Raw genomic sequence first — 18,481 nt, forward strand, 5'->3', positions numbered from 1 at the left:
TACACAGCAGTTTTGGGCTGTTCTAAACAAGCCCCTCCTCGTCCCCTCCTGTGCAGGTGGCAGCTTTCATTCACATGGAGTCAGAGGTTCCCATTGGGTGCTGACTCCGACTTTCACTGCCCACAGGGGCTGGGCTAATAATTCCTGTTGTGGAGCACTACAGCCATCCATACCTGGTCTTGGAGGAGGAGACGAGAGTCTAGTTCTCTTGTCCCCTCTGTTAGGAAGTTGCCCCTGCCCAGCTATTCCTCTCTGGCTCAGAGCAACACAATACCACCTTTTTTGATTTCTCCAGTTTCCTTGAATCTCATTCTTGGCCATTGTTTTCTATCATCTCTTGCCCAGTGCATTCAGGAAGACATGACTTGATCTTTTGCCCACCCGTCAGCCCTCAGTTCCTCCCTGCGGCTCTCAACCTTTGGAAGTTTTTAATCTGCCTCTTAGCTCCTTTTTGCCCTCCCAGATTTTGCTTTCTCCTCTGAAACTCAGACTTATGGACACGATTTGTATCAGTGACATCAGCTAAAAGGAAAGCAAGTGGGGCCAAGACAACGGGAGAGACGGGACTTGTGAAACCCTTGGACGTGTCCAGACGTTGCCATCCCCTCACCCCAAACGTTCCACCTCCTCTAATTAAATCTACTCTTCAGCAGCTGCAATGTTCGTGATCAATGCACCCGATAAAGGGCAGCGATGAAACGCCTCTAGCCCAGCCGCACACTAGAATCCCTAGAATCTGATTAGAAACAGCAGTGTCATGCCACACCATTGGAGGTTCGGCTGGACCCTTCAAAGGCGAGGCGAAACAATGTGGTCAAATCTGTCACCGCAGCAGCCTATTCTCTGACACCAGTTTCTGTCTTAGGGTTTCTGATTCTGTGAGAGCAACAATGGCCAGAAGCAATACGGGGAGGAAAGGGTTTATTTCATCTTACAACTCCCAGGTCCCACTCAATCACTAAGGGAAGTCGAGGCAGGAGTTCAAGGCAGGAACAGAAGCAGGGACTATGGAAAACAGCTGCTGGCTGGATTGCTCTCTGTGGTTTTCTCAGTCTGCTTCCTTATATACCCCACGATCATCCACCCAGGGTGGTACCACCCACAGAGGGCGGGGTCCTCCCTCATCAGTTATTGACCAAGAAAATGCCTGCAGGCCAATTTGATGGGAGCAATTCCTCAATTGACAGTCCCTAGTCCTAGATGATTCTAGCTAGTACCAAGCTGACAACAAACAGAAATCTGACCAGCACAGTCAGGAAGACAGTGGGGGAGGGGGGGGGCGTGCTGGAACTCAAGGGAGGGCTCCAGGTTACAGATGTGAATGTGACAAAAATGACATCTGGACTGTGGAGCTGATTTCATCACTTGTAAACATCTTTGAGGATACTTCCTCAGATCTAGATGGCCTGGGTGTGGCCTCCTGAAGCAATCAAGAGGGACATTACACAGAAAGCTCAAGGCTGCTGCTACCATCACCTGGCTTCAGTTGTACAGTCAACTTTGCTATAAGCAAGGGACTGCAGTCTAAGAGACTCGCGTTGCTGTACGTGGCACAGTCTTCACCTAACTCTCTGACTTAACTGTTGATTATTAATTCCAAATGTCAAGCTCCACTAAACAGCCATACATTATGTTGGTTTATACCAGTGGCACTACAAAAAAATAAAGAATTCACTGTGTTATGACATTAACTTGGCCACAGTGACACCAGATGACAGGAGATCCTTAGCTCTCTGACAGTCTTCTGGGACCACTTGAGGGAGGGTTATCTGAGAAGAGAGAACCTCAACTGAGATTGGCCTGAAGGCAAGCTTAGAGCATCTTATCAATTGATGATTGAACTAGGTCTTGGGATGTAGAAGAAAGCAGGCTTAGCAAATCATAGGAAGCAAGGCAGTGAGCAGTGTTCCTCCTTGGCAGCTGTTCATTCCTGCCTCCAGGTTTCTGCCTGGAGCTCCTATGCAGACTTCCCTCAGTGACGGACTGTGACTTGGAATGTACAGGCCAACCGAACCCTTTCTTCTCAAGTTACTTTCAGTCACAGTGTTTATCATAGCAATAGAAAGTAAACTAAGTAAACGAAGACATTGACAGAATATTGTGGTGTGGTATATAGCTGAGAATGGAATTTAAAGAGGTGGCATTGGCCGAGAGAAAAGCACCAAGAGTTAAGCACTGGGGCACCCCAACATTGAGAAGTTGGGGAGAGGAAGGAACAAGAAAAATCTCTGGGAAAGATGGACTGTTGAAACAGGAGGAAAAGGAGGAGACAGATACTGGGGGTCTTGAAACCAGCAAAGAGGGAAGAGGTTAATGGTGCCGAGAAAGGACTGACTGTGGATCCTGCCATCTGGTAGCTTCTGGAAACCTCAACAAAGAACATTGTTGTTCAAAGGGGAAGTGACAACATAATCGGCAATGAGTTTAAGAAGACTGTAAGGGGGTGGAAAAGATAGGATGGCGGTTTTCTGGAGAAGTTCTGCTGCAGAGGGCACTTGGTGTGACACTTGGCAGCCTTGACAAATCTCACTTCCCGGTGGTCTAGGACCTGTGTAGTCCTTGCTGTCACGTCAGGGCTGTACTACAATTGGTTTTCACCAGAAGAACGCAGCAAAATGCAACAATGCTGGTCTAGGGTTGAAGCTTAAGAAGACCCAGCAGCATCTGCGGTCGTGAACAGGGCACCATACTCTAACATGGCCCCTGAAGGGGGCCATAGAAAGCCTTAGGTCAACAATCCCAGTCAAACTCCAGCCTCCAGCTACCAACCAGCACCAGCCTGGCCCAGTAGAGCTCCAGAAGACCACACCCCACTGACACCGCATAAATCAAAACAGTCACACAGCTGAGCCCTGCCAGTCTGCCACACTGGAGGCAGAATAAAGTGAGAGCTGCTTTAAAGCCTTTGTTACAGTTTCAGCAGTAATGGCCCAGAGATATGGAGGAGGACTTGGAAAGGTCTTCATCAAAAGGATTTTCATTGGTGTAATGCCCCAAAGCTTGGAGCAATGGCAGTGTGATTGTGAGCTTGCTAAGAATGATCCAGATTTCATTTGAAAATGAAAAACAACAAACAAAGCAGTGGAGAGAGAGAGAGAGAGAGAGAGAGAGAGAGAGAGAGAGAGAGAGATTGGAGAGATGAGAAGGATGGGGTGGGTGTAAGTGTAAGGCCCAGGTACGGATACAAATACACGGTCAGTTTACCCTTCGCAGTGGGTACGAGGCAGAGTATAAGAGGGAGGGGTCTTCATCTGTTTCCTGTTTTTGCTATAACTGAACAGCGGATGCTATGCAGTTTATAAAGAATAGAAGCTTTTGGGGGACATGGTTATGGTTTTGGAGACTGGGAAGTCCAATACCAAAGTGCCAGCGTGGGAGAAAGTCCTTTCTCCATTGAGGAACCTGGTGAAACTAGCTCAAGTCTTTCTAAGAAAGTCACAGGCGCCATCACTGATGTCCTCACTGATGCCATCCCGGGGGCCTTACCCTTGTGACCTCATTGTAGTACCTCTCAAAGGCTCTACTTCCTAATTCCTTGAATGCCCGCTTTTGAAGACTATGTTTCCTTAACTCCAAAGCAGGGAAATTGGGAGGACACATTGAAGGCAGAGTGCCAGGCATACCTTGGAGTCCAGGGATATCTGCTTCCATTTCCTGGAAGTAGAAAGTGGCAGGTAAGACCTAGAGAGGCAGCATTCAGGTTGCAGCAGCGGGTGGTGTGTGGTGTGTGTGTGTGTGTGTGTGTGTGTGTGTGTGTATGTGTGTGTGTGTGTGTATATATTCTCACACCAGAGTTAGAGAAGTAGCGGGGGCGGGGGGGGGATTCTTGAAACATTCAAGGTTATGAATCTTAAGCAAACGCAGGTGGTTTTGAGACAGTTAATGGGGGAAAAAGAGAGTAAAACAAAACAAAAACAAAATCATGGCTTATTTTCAGCTATAGGCAAGCACAGGCTGGGGAGGGGGGCAGAGACAGTTATGAAAGAGAGATGTGACCAGAGATGTGGTTTTACCAAGCAAGCAGGAAAGCAGAAGTGAGCTGTGAAGCAATAGATAGATACGCAAGAAGAATGTAACCTTGATTAAAAGCTTAAGATTGGGTGGGGGGGGGGCGAAACTACAGCACAAACCATGACAGAAGAGGAGAGAGAGGAAAAGGAAGATGAAGGAAACTGCCATGTTTTAAACAAGTGTTGTTCTGTGACAGCCCTTCAGCATGGAGATGCTTCAGCTAGCGTGGTGGCCTGGGCAGCAGGAGATGTAGGTGACACCTGGACCACCCACCTCATCAGTGACTGACCTAGCTCATGTTCTAAGTTGATCTCATTTCTGCCTGCCTCTCCCTGTATCCTCCTTGCTCCCCTGAACTTCCCTTCTCATGGAGGTCAGCAAGCTGACCCCTCGTTTAAGCTCCAGGGCATGAGTTCCTTCTTTCTAGAACCTTCTCAGTAGTCAAGTCCAAACCACAGTGGTCAGAAGGGCTCATTCCTAGCACTTGCAACAAGAAAGCCAGGTTTTGGCTTCCAGACAGGGAAAACACGCATGGTGGCCACACAAAGCCAGCACTGCAGTGACCCTGTAACCTGAGGGGTGGCTGAGAGCCCACTTCCCAACCCTCCTCCCAACAGTGTCAAGGGGGAGGGGGAGGCTGAAGTCAACGCCCCTGATTATTATTACTGTTCTTTTTTTTCTCTCTCTTTCTTTTTCTCTCCCTTTTTTCTTCTTCTCTCCTCCTCCTTCTCCTCCTCCTTCTTCTTCTTCCTCTCTCTCTCTCTCTTTCCTTTTTGAGACAGTCTTACTTATCCCAGGCTAGCCTTGAGCTTTCTTTGTACACAAAGATGACATTTAACCCTTCACCCCTTCCTGCCTCTACTACCCAACTGCTAGGATTACTGCCATGCACTTCCATACCTAAAAATCGTTTCCAGCATTTGAATTTGAGGATCCAGCAGGTCAGCTGAATTTGCTTCTAAGCTGTTAGGTTAGTGGTTCTCACCTTTCCTAATACTACACCCCTTTAATACAGTTCCTCAATACAGTTGCCCCCAACCATAAAATTATTTTGTTGCTACTTCATAACTGTAATTTTGTTGCTGTTGTGTTGTGATGTAAATATCTGATATGCAGGATGTTGGTTATATGACCCCCCCATGAAAGGGTTGGTTATCCCAGGGGGTCACAGCCCACAGGTTGAGAACTGTAACATGGAGGGTCCTGTTTGTTGTTGGGGTTTTTGTCCCGCCTGGTACCCCACAACTGTTTAGCCCCAAAGAAAATCACACATAGGTCTCCATAAATTATAAGCTCATTGGCCCATTAGCTCTAGCCTCTCACTGGCTAACTCTCACATCTTGATTAACCCATTTTTCTGATCTATGTTAGCCATGTGGCTCAGCACCTTTTTTCAGTGGGGCAGATCACATCCTGCTGCTTTGGCAGTCTGGGCAGGAGTGGGAGGAATCAACTTCCTCCTTCCCAGAATTCTCCTGTTCTCATTACATCATTTCTACTTCCTTTCTGGTTTTCCCACCTATACTTCCTGCCTGGCCAATCAGTGTTTATTTAAAACACGATCAACAGATTATAGACAACTCTCCTGCACCAGAGAACCGCTCTGGGAGCCTGTCACGGACACACCTTCTGAGATGACTTGGGTGCACATCCAGGCCTGTAACTGCACAATTGTAATCCAGGCTCCCTCGTCTGTCACCCCCATAGTTCTGTCCCCCACCACACATCTCAAGCACCTGCCTGTCTACTTGATGCCAAGCCTGCCACTGGCTTGTGGTACAGAGAGCCATATCTTTACCCTCAGAGTCTAAGATGCCTGGTCAGCTTGAAGGTAGGGGTGGTGAGGAAAGCAAGAGAAAGTTCAGCCAGGCAGAGGGGTGTTAGACCCAGAAGGAGGAGAGACCTCTGCACTGTGGCATGGAGCAGCTGGTATCTGTTTTAGTTGGCTTTCTGTTTGTGTGATAAAGACCACGACCAACAACAACTCAGGAAGGAAAGGGTTTGTTTCAGTTTCCAGTTGTAATCCCTCATGAAGAGAAGCCAGGACAGGAATCTCAAGACAGGAACCATGGGGCAGGAACTAAAGCAGAGGCCACTGGGGGGGGGGGGGTGTGCTGCTGACTGGCTTGCTCCACATGGCTTGTTAAGCCTGCTTTCTTATAACACCCATGATCTCCAGCCCAGGGCTGCCACTGTCCACAATGGGCTTGTCCCTCTCTCATCAGCCATCAACCAAGAAGACACCCCAAAGACTTTCCTGCAGGCCAATCTGGTGGAGGCATCTTCTCAGTTGAGGTCCCCTCTTCCCAGATGACTCTAGCTTGTGTCAGGTTAACACAGCATCCCTGTGAGTTTTTGCTCTTGACATGACTGTGAAGCTGTCAGTCTCTCCATGAAGGGACATTCATTTCAGAAAAGTCATGTTCCTGTGCAGAGAGAGGAGGAGATTGTGGGAAGCAGCCTGGTGACAGCCACAAAGTCAATGGCTTGACCTCAGTAGGAGGTGGGTGGAAAGGGGAGGGAAGAACGGGTGATGGCTGACAGAGGAGACCAGATGGGGCCATGATGAGGGAGGAATTCAAGTATTACTGTGGTGATTCTGGCTTCTGCACCTGTCTGAATGATAGCCTGTATCCTTCAGGAGGACCAGTGGGGCCCCATTATCTTCAGAGTCTGACTCCAGGCCTGGCAACAGTGAACCTGTACAGGAACCAGGGGACTAAACTGACCTCTTAGGTGAGGCCTCTGAGAGCTGTTCTGCTTCCATGGCAGGAGAAGGTCTGGCATACTGCATTAAGGTCCCCACCTCCCCAAAGTTGCTGTGCAGACTGTCTCCACTTCCCTGGGGTGGAGTAGAGAACAGCAGTCCACACTGAGTGTGAGGAGCTACCTGCAGATCTAGCAGCCAGCACTTCTAAAGAGCCCACACAATTCAGGGCTCAAAAGACAGCTCAAACATGGGCAAGGGTATAAATAGGTGTATTTAAAAAAGAAGAAGAAGAAGAAGAAGAAGAAGAAGAAGAAGAAGAAGAAGAAGAAGAAGAAGAAGAAGCTCCATAGTGGTTGGTAAGCACATGGAAATGTCCAAGATGATTAGCTCTTAAGAAAGTGCAAATCAAAACCACAATGGAGTGGCTCATTCCACACCCACTGGAAGGCTAAGTGAGGAAGATGGATGTCTTAGTCACTGTTCCATTGCTGTGAAGAGACATTGTGACCCAAGGTGACTCTTTAAAGAAAGCATTTCATTAGGGCCTTGCTTACAGTCTCAGAGGCTTAGTCCAGTATCATCAGGCATGGAGCATAGCAACAAGCAGGCATAATGCTGGAGACATAGCTGAGGGCTACATTGGGACCCATAGGCCAAAAGAGAGGAGATGGTCCTGGTATGGGCTTTTGACACCTCAAAACCCATCCCCAGTGACACACTTCCTCCAACAAGGACACATCTACTCCTAACCATTCTAACCCTTCCCAAATAGTTCCACGGTCTGATGACTAAGCCCTCAAATACATGAGCCTATGGGAGCCATCTTTATTTAAACTACCACAAGGACAAGAACAGATAGTGACAAGGTGTAGAGAAATGGGTACCTTACGCACCTCTTGTGTGAAATGTATGATGGGTAAAGCAGTTCATGTGGAGCAGAATTTGGAGATTCATAAAGTTGACCAGGATTATAAGACAATCTAAGCCCTCTCCATCCCCAGCTACACCCAAACGGAGAGAATACAAGTTCACTCAAAAGCCTGTCCATTTGTCTGTAACATCCTTATTGGTAGCAACCGTAGACATAGCCCAGAAGGCTGTCAGCCAGTGGACATATTCACAAAACGTAGAATATCTGTACAGTGGAATGAGGTGCGGATTCATGATATGATGTGGGGGAAAAAAAAAAAACAAAGAAACCTTGAAAGCACCATGTTAAATGAAAGAAGCAGCCATGACACACCACAACCAGAGTTTGCTACCCATATGTAAGTGTAGAAAGAGGAGATCTGCCCTTGTCAGGCAGATCCTTGGGTGTCAAGACCCAGGGAAGGGGGCATAAGAGTTACAGAATTGCTGTGGGGGGGGGGTGAAGAAGTTGTTCTACAGATTGAGAGTGATGACAGTAGCTCGGCAGTGTGACTACACCAAAGCCATTGAATTTTATGCTTGAAAGTATTTTCAATTGGAGGACTTAAGCACTGTGAATTTTAGCTCATAAAACTTGATTTTTCTAAGTAATAAAAGAAAAAAAAGCAGCAGTCCCTCTGGGAGGCACAGTCTTGCAGACAGATGGCAGGTTGGGGTTTAGCCCCTTGGGACTGGTGCCTGTGTGCAGGGCACAGCTCAGGTGTTGATGGTAGCCGGAGGTGGGTCATCAAGGTTTCCACCCGCATCTGGACTTCTGCTAGCCCATCTGACGGACGAGGAACGACAGCCCAAATGCGTTTGCTGAAGCTAGTGAAACCCCACCTGTCCCCTGGCAGAGAGAACAACAGACAGGGACGGCTTCTACTCAACAAGGAAAATAAGCCCTGCCCTCCTGCTCTGTGCAAAGTTGACTTTGGGCCCAGGCTCAAAGTTCTCTCACGCACACACCCTGCAGCTGCAATTTCAATGAACCCTCAGACTGTAGCCACACCTCTGCCACATGCCCAGCTTGTTCATTCTTTCTATGCCTGTAACTTCCACCCTCTGTGCTCCAGCACGCCCTGGGAGCCCCCAGCAACTCCCTCTGTCCCTCTCAGACCCTTTCATGACCACGTTCTGGAGATCTCATTTCAGAACTCCGCTGCTCACTCACTTCTTTCGGCACCCTCTCCCGACTTGGAGGAACCCCATCTGCCTCCCCATACCCCTGTCCTGAATGATTTGTAAAATAAGAAAGTGTGACTTTTACTGGGTGATGCCCCTATCTGGCTATGCCAGAATCACACAGCTTTTCCAGCCTCAGCTTCCCCATCACACAGGAGACTTCTTGTTGTGTGATAGACTTTTCCTGGGGAGATGTAACCTACACATGTCTACTCACCCCCAAATGTGGAGCCCCAGAACAGGCCAAAGTAATGATTGCATCAAAGTCCAACTTAGTAAACCAATGAGTTTTATTGGGGTTACTTACAGGAGCAGAAATGACTCAAAGATAGCGGCTTCACCAAAGCTGCCCCCAGCACTGGTGACAGCTCACAAGAGCTGGGAACCTGGAGCACGTTGTGCAGACATCCTTCCCAGGAGCATCCTTCCCAGGAGCCTCTGTCGGTCTGGGCCTCTTCCAGGCAGATCTGCTGGTCATTGTATTTTCTGGGCAGTTGGACTGAACTCTGCTTCTTCCAAGCAGCTGGGTTTCTTTGAGACTCTCAGTAGTCTTTCCTATTTATACACTCTCGGAGAGGGAGGGGCCCAGGGAATCAGCTTCAGGGACTTCTTGCTACTTTGAATTGTTTACTTCCTGCCTTAAGGAGCTTCCCTTCATTATACCACCCCTTATAACAGTGGTTCTCAGTCTTTCTAATGCTGCGTCCCTTTAATACAGTTCCTTGTGTTGTGGTGACTCCCAAACATAACATGTTATCCATTGCTACTTCATAACTGTAATTTTGCTACAGAGCAGTGTCTCAGTTCGTAAGACCATCAGAACCGTGTTTTCTGATGGTCACAACTCACGGGTTGAGAACTGTCGCCTTAGACCATCCTCCTGCTTCACCTCCCTGTCTTTTGAAGTTTCCCTCCAAGATGGAAGGTTTAACCTCAGAGGTCACTGCTGCATGAAGCCTGCTGGGTGCCATATTTCTTGTGTGGAACTTACTAAGGGCGAAGTGCCTGCCATGTTCTGATGGAAGTTACTACCACTGTGCAGGCTAGCCTGTTTCTCTGTAGAAAAGCGTGCATAATCCAAGGCAAGAGCTCCCAGAATCTTCAGGAGCTCTGAGGAAAGGGAGATGTTTGCTGCCTCTAAGACATTCCAGGCTAGGAAACCAGTTATTGGAAGCCAGGCTCCAAAATTCCTCTCTCTCTCTTTGACTCCTAGAGTGCTGTTACCTTGGGCCATTGAAAGGAAAAGGATTGGTTCAGGACACCTCCCCCCCAAGACTAAGTTTTCAGCCCAAAGGAGATTTATTTGTCCCAGAGGGACAGAGAGCAGGAAATAGGAGACAAAGACAGGAGAGAGAGAGATGATAAAGAAGAAGGGGAAGGGAACAAGGGAGGGAGAAGGGGTATTTGTTCTAGGGCAGGGGAGAAGGGGAAGAGACAAAGGACTGCTTCTGGATATGGAGAAGACAGACTTGGATGATATATTTAATTTTAATTGGGCATGTTAATTAGCTAAGCCAAAGCTGGACCTTGGTAGTCAGTCTCCGGAGAAGGAAGTGGCCAAATAAGGGAACAGACTTTGGTGGTTAGCTTTAAGATTGCAATCTAAGGGTTTTAGAAAGGCAGAGGGAATGGGAGAGAAGGGCAAGGCCTGCCAGAGCTCTGTTCACCATGCCCAGGTCAGCCAGAGTCTCAGCTATAGGTATTCGAGAGCAACTACGAAAGCCTCAAGCCAGAGTCTCTTCAGGGAGAGACTATGCTGCTCCAAACCCCAGCAGCCCTTGCTTGTGAAATGGGGTTTGCAAGTCGTTTTTAGAGGTTTGCTGAGAAGCTACGTAGGAAGCTCTCGGTAAGCTTCCATGAGGGAGAAGAGAATGCCTGTTAGCTTGGTTGCTCGGTGAATCACCGCAGGCCATAGTGACTCCCAGTAAAGTAAGGTCTGACCTCTCATAGTGTGGGTAGTTGATATTTCAGAAGCAGCCATGCTGGGTGTTTTTTAGCACAGTCTCCCCTGCTTTTGTCTTCTGGCTTTTGAAGGCCTAAGCTGACTGAAGGAACCTGTTGCAATGGCTCACTCATCTGGCCTTGGGTTGGTGCTAAATGCTGGCAGGAGGCGTTGGTTCATTTTATAGTGGCTTTTTCCACGAAGTTCCTAAGAGTCTTCTGTTAGGATTTAGAATGTAGACATCACATGTTGTCGCTCTGAAGTGTTCTTTTGCTACACAGATCAATCCTATTTGCCATGGGCTCCACACACACACATAAGAAGTAGGAGGGAGGTGAAGGATATTGCACCATCTTGGAGACGAGCCGCCTCAGGCAAGGCTGAGGCCAGATGGAGAGCCACTGACCATGAGCATGGCAGGATTTGAAGTCAGGTTACCTGGCCCAGACTCTGAACTCAAAATTATTACCTATGCGGTACCCACCATCTTCATTCAAGCAATTGCGTATTCATTTGCTGAGCACCAATACAAGGGCGCTAGCTACTAGAAGGCACATGATGACAGAGTTGCAGCTAGCTCCCATCTCCCCTGGCTGCCAGTTCTTGGCTCTTTGTAGAAGGAGGGGCGGGCTGCATTCCCTCTCAGTTCCCGCACAGCTAGCTTTATACCCAAAATAACAACACACAAATTGTATTCATTCAAAGACTTCTTGGCTCATTAGTTCCAGCCTCTTATTGGCTAATTCTCATGTCTTGCTTTAACCCATATTTAGTAATCTGTGTAGCACCACGAGGTGGTGGTTTACCAGGAAGGATCTTAACCTGCGTCCATCTTAGAGAGGAGAGCTATAGCGTCTGCCTCACTTTCCTTCTTCCCAGCATTCTGTTCTGTCTACTCCACCTACCTATGTTCTGACCTATCAGGCCAAGCAGTTTTCTTTATTAATTAACCAATGAAACAACAGATAGATAGAAGACACACCTACATCAGCTCTTTCCATCCTAGAGATAAAAACTACCATGAGAGAGCCTGGCAAATCCTTTCACAGGAAAATGTGGGAAGAATTATAAAAAACTAACTGGCTTTAGAGCTCGGGCTAAACTCTGGTAATGACTTCAGGGTACCATTGGTAAGTCCCTTCCATTTTCCATGTCTAACTTCCCAGGTGTCTCTTAAGGCTTTGTATGTGCCAACTGTTCCTTCCAGTGCTATTTGTTAGGCACCTGCTATGGATAAAGACCTGCCCAAGAGTCACCCACGCTCAGATGGAGTAAAATATTCAGCTGGACTAGAGCCAGCTAGGAGAACCTGGAAGGCAAAGAGACATACAGGGGGCTCTCCACACCCACCAGGTGCCAGGTGAGGAAAGATGAATGATGACGAGGTTTGTGGGCATGGCTGAGGTCTGCATTTCCCTGGCAGACAGAATAGACAAGGTTGAGACAAGGGCAGAGTGGGCACAGGATCAGATGACATGGGACCCCACGGTCCTTGGGACTGCCTGGGTTTACCTCTGGGTGCTGTCTGCTGTATAGCTGCAGGGTCCTTGTTCTGCTGTATGGGGAGTGGGTTACAGAGGGCAAGGTTATGGTGCTGAAAGTTTATTTTTGATCCAGACTGCCAGATGTCCCAGTGTGAGGAGGCTGTATGACTTAGGGAAGCAGAGGGAGGAACATCATCAAAGATGATGGTGGAACCATCTGCCAGTCTCTGAGCTCACATCCATCCAGTTCTGTAGGGACCTCAGATAACTCTGTTACCAAAAGGCAGTCTGTTCTCCCTTCTACACTCTTTCCCCGACTCCCTTTGCCTGGTAAAGTTGGCCTGGCCCCTCAACATTCCCTCAGTATCTCCCTTTCTTTTCCTGCCTACATGGCTTCCCTTTACCTGAAATCCAGCTTTCCCATGCCCAACAATGTTTTGCCTGGTGTCTTTCAAATGCCATAGAATTATGTCTCTACAAAGCTATTTCATGGCTCCTTAAGCTTGTCTCTCTTACTTCTATCATAAAAGCTTTTAAAGAATATGTTTTGAATTGTGGGAAAGTAAGAACTTAGCATTTTAACCATTTAAGTATCTGCTTTACAGCGTAAGCCCAGCCCAGTGTTGCTCAGCTATCACCTGCTGCCCACTTCCAGAATGTTCCTATTCTCTCGTGCAGAGGCTTGGTGATCACATAAAAGCTTTTTAATGGGGTCTGTACTCATTAGCACACCCTCAGTTAAGAGAGAAACTCCAGTCTAAACAGGCCTGTTCTAAGACATAATGTATCATTTCACAAAAAGTCTTGGTTGGTTCCAGGCATGGCTGGATCTAGGTGCCAAGCAGGAACACCCCACACACGCTCTTCCAGCCTTTGATTTCTGTTTGTTCAAGCGCTGGCTCACCCTGCCTTGGTGGCCATCAGCAGATCCAGGTTTTCATCCCCCTGCTCAGAAAACCCTCAGAGAAGACAGACTTTTCCACCAAGAGCACCGGTGCTTCCCAGGATTGATTCCTTTTGTCTCAGTGTTGGTTGTGTACCAGTCCTTGGGCTCGGAGAACTGGAACATGATGATTGGGCCAGAACAGAGTTCTATGTCCTACAGCCCAATGGCTGTATAACCTGAGCAAAGAGCAGAGTGGATCTCTACAGCACAAACTGGGTTCTTATCAAGGATAAGGGGGAACGGGAATGCTCGGGCCAGACTGCTCACCATGCTGACTCTTGCAAATGCCCCTCCCCCTAGTCTTTTCTTAGTAAATGACTTGTGTTGGCAGGAATCTCCTTAACTGTCTCTTCCCCTGCTGCTTAACAGGGCCGGCTCCCAAAGCGTTTTTTGACTCTCCTCTCTCCTCATACTAGTCTCCAACTGTTCCTTGCCTGGCTCCGCATCCCCACCCCCAGCTCGTGGGCTATTAAAACCCTGTGACCATCTCCTTACCACCTCCAGGGTCATCTTTTCCAGATTGCAAACTGGTCAGCACTCTTGAGAGCCTACTGAGGCTGGGGTGACTCTAATCCATGGCATTTCCGCTTCCATCTGTGGCCCCCCTTGCTGTTGGGCCTCTCAGGCATGAACCTGAACTTGGGGAGAGACTCCAGCATCTTAGACAAGTGTCAGGAAAGCAGGATGTAGAGAACAGTACCGCTTTCCTCAGGCAGCAGGATGTGGCTACACAGAGCAGCCTCCTGTCTCTTACTGCTACAGAGCTGAACAGCTTCCCCGGGGACCTTGAAATGTGTCCTTGAGACCGCTGGAGAGAGAACAAGGGACTGCTTCCAGTGACCTGTGAGGATGGGAACAAGGATGTCTCCACAGATACCATTGTTGTACTTTCCAGGCTCAGGGGCTCCCCAATGAGACTCTCAGAATTAGCCGCCTGAGATCAGTCTCTCGGGGAGTTATGGGGTCACAGCAGGCCTGGGACTGCTTCCCCTAAACTAAGCTGCCACTTTTGCTCACCCAAGGCTTTGGATTATGGGTCAGATGTAAGTAGAGTATGAATCTCCCTGGAGTCAGTGGCTCCTGACCTAGGTTCTAGCAAGAGCTGGGACTAGGGATTCTATACCAACTGTAAAGGCCAGAGAGACACAGGTGAGCACCCACATGTGTAAAGTCCTGTGTTGTAGGGTGCACAATGACCCCCCCGAGGACACTGACCATGCATATGTGTTCCACCATCTGGGTAAGTACATGACAGCCTGTGTTTACAGAGCCTTCACCTTGTGCAAAGCCATTTCGTCCTGTGGAATTGACTTGCATAGCCCTTTCTACTTGCAGCGAACCCAATGCTACTATCTTCATCTGGGGATGGAGAAGCTTATACGCACAGTGGTCCAGTGCTTTTCCCAGGATCCTGCTAGCATTTGGGTGCCCAAGTTTCTTTTCCCAGGCCTGTGCCCTGCTTCCTGGTGACCTCCTATACATGAAATCCCCTCCCTTATCTCCTGTCATAGAGTTCACACAAAACTGAGCACTTAAGAGAGGAGAGAGGGGAGAGGACTGGTCATCTCAGCAAAGTATCTGCCATTCGTGTCCAAGGATCTGGGCTCATCCCCAGTACCTTCAGATTAGATATAATAATATTACATATATAGACAGACTTATATTCCCACCATGTATCTAGCCAACTTTGAAGTGGAAGAATCAGACTTCCAGTATTAGTTAGCTTTCCATCCCTGTGACAGAGAGCCTGGGAATAAATCAGCTTTTGCAATGAGAAGACTGTTTTAACTCACAGCTTCCGAGGTCTGCTCTATTATTTGGGCCCTAAACTGAGGCACAAGTTCATGGCAACAGAAGTTTTTTGGGGAGGCAGAGGCTGCTTCTATCGTGGTAACCAAAAAGCCAAGGGACAGCAAGAGACAAAGAAGGAGCAGGGGCTAAAAACAACTATCTGATCACACTCCCAGTGGCCTGTGCCCTCCCTCACCCTCTAACCCCTCCCTTAGTAGCTGGGGACCAAGGCTTGAACAAGTGAGTTCTCAAGGGACATTCCAGATCCATACTCTAATACTGTCTAAGACCAGGAACTTGGATCTGAGTGAGAACCAACTCACTCAGAAGGCTGACTTTGATGACTAAAGAGCCACCTGCCCCCTCTCCATTCTGGTCCCATTTGCTCTCTCAACCCCAGCAGGAAAGAACTCAAGCAAAGAACCATCTTGTCTAATTTTGGCAGTTTCATAACAATAACCTTGGGGGTCTCTCAGCACCCAGAGTGTGCTGTCCTTGAGGAACTGGCTAACTTCAGCTATGACGGGTGGGGAGCTGAATGGGCACTCTGCCTAGACCTCCCTCTCTTGTCTAGAGCTTGCAGCATGACTTAAGAGCCCAGCATAAGTGACACTCACTTCCTTTGGGTTGGAAAGGTTTTGTGAGTTCCCAGTCCCGTCTATGCAGGACAGACAACTCCCTCCTCATCAATAGGGGACTACAAGCTGTCAGCTGATTCCAGTGGTGTTTGTTCCCCACTCAGGCATGGTTCTGTGGCTGACAAACCGAGGCCCCTTGGACAAGTCCCTTCTCTTCTGTGGATCTTCCTCAGTTTCCCTGTGTGAACGAAAAGAAGTCAGCCTGGCTATGGTGAGCCACAGTTCCTGTTTTCCAGAAGAGGAAGGAAGGGAGGAGACTCAGTTACTGAGCACCCACCGGAGTCAAGTGGTGCCCCGACTTCCACACAATACACACACTGACCCGATCCCAGGAACACTTCTGGAGGGAGGGGACACCCGCAACTTCCAGATCCAAAGCCACATTCCACTCATCACACCCAAGTCTGGGGATCCAGCCCTTGCCCTCTTCTAGACCCTGGTGGCTGAAGAGTGACTGGCCTTACCACCAGACCAGCCATTACCATGTGACTCAGGCCTGGCCAACCAGAGCAACTCTTGTGATTACAGAGCAGGGTGTGTGGCTCAGGCCAGGCCAATTGCAGTTAGTCCTGGCATTTTTGCGGGAGTGGTGAGATGATTTCTTTGCCAATTGGTATTCCTGCTTCCCTATGGGAAGACTCAGCTCGTAGTGAAGCAGACACAGAACAGTGCAGACTGGGGGCAGGCTCACAGTGAGGTATGAGCTTCTGGGATAGGCTGTTCTGAATCCAGACTCATCCGGTAAGCTTTAAGGTTCAAGCACCCTTTCTGGCCCAAACTGGTTATTATTACTGGTTACTGTTGCCCGCAGCAGAAAGAACCATGACCCAAATTCTGGCTATGACCTGGGCATTGTTCTCATTTTACCTACAGGTAGGGACACTGAGGCTCCAAGATGCAGAGTAAATGCAGAGGGGGCAAGTAGCCTCGCAGGGAGGCTTAATGGGAGGCTTAATGACCGTTTACTCCTCTCCCTCCGCGACTGCTCTGGGACTCAGTTCCCTGCCTCTCTCACTTTCCTTCCACAAAGTACAGAAGCCAACTCAAACCCCTCCTGCCTCTACCTCCCAAGTGCTGTGATTACAGGCGCATGCGTCATACTAGCTCTCATCTGCAAACTGGACGAAGACAGAGCCTCCTCCTGGAGCTGCAGTGAGAAAGTAGGCACATTACCTCAAGTGAAGCTCTCAGGGCAGAGTCTCCACAGGACAGCGGAAAGGGAACTAGCCTTAGTTTTTCACCTGCTGCCTGCCTTTTGCTAGTTGGTTGATCCCAGACAGACATGGCCCAGGTTACAATATGGTCTGTCAGTCACAGAAGCCATAGCAAAAGTTATCCAGAAATCGCCAGAGGCTTCAAATAATCTCTGACACATTGTTTCTAAAATGCGGATTTTCCTAAAACCTCCCCTGGGGTAGAACAGGCCTAAGTTGGCTTTAGGAAGTGAAACCTCTTCTAAGTGAAATTCCAAGTTATCAGGCCTTTGCTGACTTTCAGGAAACAGAGACGAAGGGACCCCACCATTTCCGAGGCTCCCCCCACTTCTGCACGCTCCACAGCTGTGGAGAGGAAATATCTTGCCTTACAGTTTATAGCAAGTGCAACCCTGGTGGCTCACTCAGTTCCAAAGGGTGCATTAGTCCCACAAAATGTAAATATGAAGGCCAGAAAGTAGCAACAGGAAGTGGAAGGAACTTGCCATGGATTCCTGTGCTCCTGGATCTCCTGAGGTACAGGTTTGGGGCGGGGGGGGGGGGGCTTTTATCTGAGTCATATCAGTCAGGCAGGGTTGGTACCCAGGTCTGACAGCTGTTCTGAATCCAGCTGTGTGTCTCTGGGGTCCCTAATGGCATTTCCAACAATTTTGGAGCCCTACCTTTGCAACAGGCACACACAGGCCTACTACGGTTACTGTGGGGCCTTGTACCAAGTAAGCCTTGTGTATAGATGGCATCATTGGACTTGCCAGGGGCCCCATTAAGATGAAGGCTGGCTTGGCCTTGGCCCTTGGGCTCAGGCGAGGTGGGATGGAAGTACAATCCTCTCTGGGACCCTCTAGAAGCTACACAACCTCTCTAGGCCTCGGTTTCCTCACCTGTAAATGGGGCTGATGACTGTTCTTTCCTCTCATGTAGTGTAAGGTTTAAGGAAGGGCACTCCTGTAGTGCTGGGAATAGAGTTGGACCCACGGGACAGAAAGGGATTAAGGCCACCATACAGGTTTGTGGATATGAGCCCCATGGGGCTGGGCCTGAATTCCTATGAACTAGGAGAGGAGGATGAGTCCCTTCTAGGGGACAGGCTGTCGTGCCAAGGAGGAACCACTTCCCTCCCTCGGTTGCCTTCCTCTCGCTGAGTGTTGAAGCCATAATTATACATTAAAAGGGCTTTCCTGGAACGGAAGGAGAAAGGAAAAACGCCCTCTTCCAGCTCAGAAAATGAGCAAGTTCCTCAAGTTCCATCCTGGAGACCTGTGGACACACACACTGGCACACTCACACTCCCGTCTTCCTAAGTGAAAGGGTACAGTGAAAGTTGACCTCTCTTGAATAGCTCAGTACAAGGTCCTGGAACTTTCTCTGTAGACCAGGCTAGCCTCGAACTCACGGAAGATCTGACTGCCTCTGCCTCCTGAGTGCTGGGATTAAAGATGTGAGCCACCACCGTCCAGCTACACTTTGATCCCTCTTCTATCTTCCTCCTTCCACCTGTGGTTGAATTTGCGAAGCATCCTGCCTGCTCCTTCGTATCTGAGTGTGGTCTGTGGCTCTGCGTGCCCCCGGGTACATGTGCGGTGGCCGTGGCAGAGGGCTGTCGCTAGGTTTCCGACTCGTCCCTGGCCTGTGGCTAGGCAGGCGCAGCGCT

At 48.9% G+C, this 18,481-nt stretch overlaps 1 protein-coding gene across 1 annotated transcript in view; it reads left to right on the forward strand.

The window, feature by feature from the left end:
- Hrh1 (histamine receptor H1) overlaps positions 1–18,481 on the forward strand; it is a 161,689-nt gene that overhangs the window by 59,016 nt on the left and 84,192 nt on the right. The window lies entirely within an intron of this gene.

The sequence above is a fragment of the Microtus oregoni genome, unplaced genomic scaffold (genome assembly GCF_018167655.1).
Source record: "Microtus oregoni isolate MIOR12 unplaced genomic scaffold, Mior012 000002F_ref0000024, whole genome shotgun sequence".
Lineage (NCBI taxonomy): Eukaryota > Metazoa > Chordata > Mammalia > Rodentia > Cricetidae > Microtus > Microtus oregoni.